Genomic DNA, 5,801 nt, shown 5'->3' with positions numbered 1-5,801 from the left:
GGTTGTTTTAAAATATTTTTTATCTTCTCACAATTTAATAAATAATTATATCATCTTTTCATCTCTATTTTTCTTTTTTCCTTTTATATAAATATATATTATAAATAATAATTATGTAAAATGAGGCAATTCTAGAATAAAAAAAATTAATTTTTATGCTAGACATTCCTCCTTTAATTACATATATAAATTAATATTTTATATATATATAAATAATATGAAAATTTTTTAAAGAGAATACTTAGATTCAAAATTTTTTTTATTTCATTTTATTTGAGAGGATTTTTTTTTTTTAAGAATATATTAATAAATAAAAAATTCATTATATATCTTTATTTTTTTGCTATTAATATTATGAATTATTTAAAATCCAATAATATACACATTTGCTTAAATTCAATTATTTTTATAAAAGAATAAGCAACTTATTTAGCATAGTCTTACAACCCTCAACCATATGTAGTCCAAGCAGTACTTTAAAATTTAATTTAATGTACATAACAGCATGGACTGCGATATGCGTTCAAAATGTCGATGTTCATGTGTCCTGCAGTTCACACGATGACGCACAGTTTGCTGCGTTCTTCATCGACCCATGAGCCAAGTGATCCACCGCTTAGAGTATTTTTTTATTTATTTTTATTTATAACAAATGTCAATTTTTTTTTGCATATATTAATTGAAAGAGTAAAATTAAATAATAATAATAATAAAATATAAATTGATTTTCTTTCAATAATATATATCAAATATATTTAACTCTAAACATTTTTATTAAGTTGCGAATGTCTTAGTTCAACAATAATACAGTGGTGGTATTTATTATGTTTGATTATTTTGTATTTTTTTAATCATTTTATTTATATATAAATATAATAATAAATATATACCACTTTTGTTATTGTGAACAAATTAACTTATCATTCAATCAAATGAATAATAAGTACAACTTTCTATTTTCATGTTTAAAGGTTTTTAAAAGAAAAAATAAGAAAAAACATTACAAAATGTACCATCATATTATATTTAATATGATATAATTGATGGATAACAAATTGAATGAAAAAGAATAAAAAGAATATGGATTCAAAATAATTATAAATTTTTCTTTTTTTTCTTTTTTTCTTTTGTTTGTTTTTGTTTTTATTTGTTTTGGCATTGTTTGTTTTTCTTACGGATATGGAACACAATAATGATCCTTCCGCAGGTTCACCTACGGAAACCTTGTTACGACTTTTACTTCCTCTAAATAATCAAGTTCGGTCAACTTTTGCGAAACAACCGTGACACACGAGGCGTCACAGTGATCACGTCCGGAGACCTCACTAAATAATTCAATCGGTAGTAGCGACGGGCGGTGTGTACAAAGGGCAGGGACTTAATCAATGCGAGTTAATAACTCGCACTTACTGGGAATTCCAAGTTCATGTGAACAGTTTCAGTTCACAATCCCAAGCATGAAAGTGGTTCAGCGGTTTACCCGGACCTCTCGGTCTAGGAAATACACGTTGATACTTTCATTGTAGCGCGCGTGCAGCCCAGGACATCTAAGGGCATCACAGACCTGTTATTGCTCAATCTCGTTACTGCTAGACGCAATTTGTCCATTTAAGAAGCTAGTGTCCTTATAATGGGACAAACCAACAGGTACGACTCCACTTATATAAACACATTCAAACACTTGTACATTCAAGATGTACGCATGAAAGAAGGCTATATAAGTTTCAACATCATAATCCTGAAAGCATCTATTTAATATATTTGAGTCTCGTTCGTTATCGGAATTAACCAGACAAATCACTCCACGAACTAAGAACGGCCATGCACCACCACCCATAGATTCGAGAAAGAGCTATCAATCTGTCTTACACGCTTATGTTCGGACCTGGTAAGTTTTCCCGTGTTGAGTCAAATTAAGCCGCAGGCTCCACTCCTGGTGGTGCCCTTCCGTCAATTCCTTTAAGTTTCAGCTTTGCAACCATACTTCCCCCGGAGCCCAAAAGCTTTGGTTTCCCGGGAAGCGACTGAGAGAGCCATAGTAGTAGCTACACCCAATTGCTAGCTGGCATCGTTTATGGTTAGAACTAGGGCGGTATCTGATCGCCTTCGAACCTCTAACTTTCGTTCTTGATTAATGAAAACATCTTTGGCAAATGCTTTCGCTTAAGTTAGTCTTACGACGGTCCAAGAATTTCACCTCTCGCGTCGTAATACTAATGCCCCCAAACTGCTTCTATTAATCATTACCTCTTGATCTAAAAACCAATGAAAGTAGAACAGAGGTCTTATTTCATTATTCCATGCACAAAATATTCAGGCATTTGGAGCCTGCTTTAAGCACTCTAATTTGTTCAAAGTAATTGTACCGGCCCACAACAACACTCGATGAAGAGCACTGAAGTAGGTTTAAATAGGAGGAATATATAAAAAATACATTGTATTAATTATATATAAGAACTCCACCGGTAATACGCTTACATACATAAGGTAATGTACATACCACAATATATAGTTGTACTACCCGTATGAAGCACAAATTCAACTACGAACGTTTTAACCGCAACAACTTTAATATACGCTATTGGAGCTGGAATTACCGCGGCTGCTGGCACCAGACTTGCCCTCCAATAGGTCCTTGTTAAAGGATTTAAAGTGTACTCATTCCAATTACAGGGCCTCGGATATGAGTCCTGTATTGTTATTTTTCGTCACTACCTCCCCGAACTGGGAGTGGGTAATTTACGCGCCTGCTGCCTTCCTTAGATGTGGTAGCCGTTTCTCAGGCTCCCTCTCCGGAATCGAACCCTGATTCCCCGTTACCCGTTGCAACCATGGTAGTCCTAGATACTACCATCAAAAGTTGATAGGGCAGACATTTGAAAGATCTGTCGTCGGTACGGGACCATACGATCTGCAAGTTATCTAGAGTTCAACCAATTTAACGATCAAATGATCGCTTGGTTTTAGTCTAATAAAAGCACACGTTCCATAAGGTCCGTGTTTATATTGCATGTATTAGCTCTAGAATTACCACAGTTATCCAAGTAACTGTTAACGATCTATGGAACCATAACTGATATAATGAGCCTTTTGCGGTTTCACTTTTAATTTGTTTGTACTTAGACATGCATGGCTTAATCTTTGAGACAAGCATATAACTACTGGCAGGATCAACCAGAATAATATATATATTTGTTTATATATTTTTCTTTGTTTTTCATATTTGAAAATTTCATAAATTACGGTGTATATAAAAAGTAAAGGGGAAAACGCACATACAATAGAACATAATTTTAATAACACAATTTATGTATCATCTCATCATCATCATCATTATTATTATTATTATTTATTAATAATGTGCTTTTATTTGTATAAAATATTTGTATTTTATTTGGTCTTCTTCTTTGTTGTGTTTTTCTTTCATTTTCTTTCGTTCAATGTGCGCTCCCGCCGACCCCTTTAGCTTTTCTTATCAGAATTCAAAAACCGTTTTTTATGAAAAAGAATTTTCGTTCTCTATATATATTTTGTATAAAAATATAAGAACGATATTTCTTCTTAATATTTGCCAATTTTCAAATGTATCATTTTTAATAACATTTTACTTTTTCTTCAAATGCATTTTTAATGTAATAATTTCATATATTACATAATTTTTCTCTCTGAATTGAAATTAATAATTCCATAATTCTATTTTTTAATCATAAATATATATATGATTGAAAAAATTTCTCCTTTTTTCTTTTGTTTAAAATTTAGTTTTTCTTATAATTTTTATTTGTTTTGTTTTTTTTTTTTCTTCATCTGTTTAATTTCCTGTATGTATACAAGAAACAAACAGTTGAGGATAATTTCTATGTAATGCTAGTATAGAATATAAAATTTTGAATTCAAAAATTTATTTCTATTTAAACTAACTATAGAATACCAGGAATAAAATACAATGACACCAATATGCCAAGGTTACATTCCATAATATGTTAGTATAGAATATAAATTCTTCATATATGTATATATATTCGAAAATTGTTTCTATTTAAACTAACGTATGGAAAACCATGAATAAAATCACAAATACACCAATATGCCAAGGCAACAATCAATAGTTACATTCCATAATATGTTAGTATAGAATATAAATTCTTCATATATGTATATATATTCGAAAATTGTTTCTATTTAAACTAACGTATGGAAAACTATGAATAAAATCACAAATACACCAATATGCCAAGGTAACAATCAATAGTTACATTCCATAATATGTTAGTATAGAATATAAATTCTTCATATATGTATATATATTCGAAAATTGTTTCTATTTAAACTAACGTATGGAAAACTATGAATGAAATCTCACAATACACCAATATGCCAAGGTAACAATCAATAGTTACATTCCATAATATGTTAGTATAGAATATAAATTCTTCATATGTATATATATTCGAAAATTGTTTCTATTTAAACTAACGTATGGAAAACTATGAATGAAATCTCACAATACACCAATATGCCAAGGTAACAATCAATAGTTACATTCCATAATATGTTAGTATAGAATATAAATTCTTCATATATGTATACATATTCGAAAATTGTTTCTATTTAAACTAACGTATGGAAAACTAGGAATAAATCCACAATATCACCAGTTTAACATAACTCAAATTCGTGTTTCATATAGTTATGATTCGATTTATATGCTTCAATATCATTGGTTAGTTAAATGTTGATATTTTCATATTATTCACATGCCTTCACCGTGAGTGTTTTTTGCCATGCACACCACACATTGTGAAAAATGTATGGGAAAAATTCAATTCAATACATTTCAGTTTGATTTCATATAATTCAATTACATTTTATATATTTCAATAATACCATCAACTTAACTAAATATATATTAAAATACTAAATTATATATATGATGATATTTTCCATATATTTGAAATGTCTTTATTATAATTTATTCAGTTTATCATATGAATGTATTGTGTTAAATTTTACTTTCATACATTTAATCGAATTTAGTTTCATATAAATTCGATTCGATTTTCTTTCATATATCTCACTTGCCTTCACCGTGAGTGTTTCTGACAATGTACACAACGCATTGTGAAAAATGTATGGGCAAAATTTTGTTAAATTTTACTTTCATACATTTAATCGAATATAGTTTCATATAAATTCGATTTGATTTTCTTTCATATATATCTCACTTGACTTCACCGTGAGTGTTTCTGACAATGTACACAACGTATTGTGAAAAATGTATGGGCAAAATTTAACTTAATACAATTCAATATATTTCAAATGTTTTTCTTATATATTTATTCAGTTTATCATATGAATGTATTGTGGTAAATTTTACTTTCATACATTTAATCGAATATAGTTTCATATAAATTCGATTTGATTTTCTTTCATATATATCTCACTTGCCTTCACCGTGAGTGTTTCTGACAATGTACACAACGCATTGTGAAAAATGTATGGTGAAAATCTAACTTAATAGAATTCAATATATTTCAAATGGCTTTATTATATATTTACTCAGTTTATCATATGAATGTATTGTGGTAAATTTTAATTTCATACATTTAATCGAATATAGTTTCATATAAATTCGATTTGATTATATTTCATATATTTCACATGCCTTCACCGTGAGTGTTTTTTGCCATGCACACCACACATTGTGTAAAATGTATGGGAAAAATTCAATTAAATACATTTCAGTTTGATTTCATATAATTCAATTACATTTTATATATTTCAATAATATCATCGATTTA

At 29.1% G+C, this 5,801-nt stretch overlaps 2 non-coding genes across 2 annotated transcripts; both read right to left on the bottom strand.

The window, feature by feature from the left end:
• Window positions 1-443: 443 nt before the first annotated feature.
• LOC128871453 (5.8S ribosomal RNA) lies at window positions 444-624 on the bottom strand. The gene has a single exon (XR_008455992.1). It is a non-coding gene; the product is annotated as a 5.8S ribosomal RNA (ribosomal RNA).
• Window positions 625-1,190: 566 nt separating this feature from the next.
• Window positions 1,191-3,181, bottom strand: LOC128871455 (small subunit ribosomal RNA). The gene has a single exon (XR_008455994.1). It is a non-coding gene; the product is annotated as a small subunit ribosomal RNA (ribosomal RNA).
• Between the last annotated feature and the right edge of the window lie 2,620 nt (window positions 3,182-5,801).

The sequence above is a fragment of the Anastrepha ludens genome, unplaced genomic scaffold (assembly GCF_028408465.1).
Source record: "Anastrepha ludens isolate Willacy unplaced genomic scaffold, idAnaLude1.1 ptg000127l, whole genome shotgun sequence".
NCBI lineage: Eukaryota > Metazoa > Arthropoda > Insecta > Diptera > Tephritidae > Anastrepha > Anastrepha ludens.
This window is presented reverse-complemented; position numbering and strand designations above follow the sequence as displayed.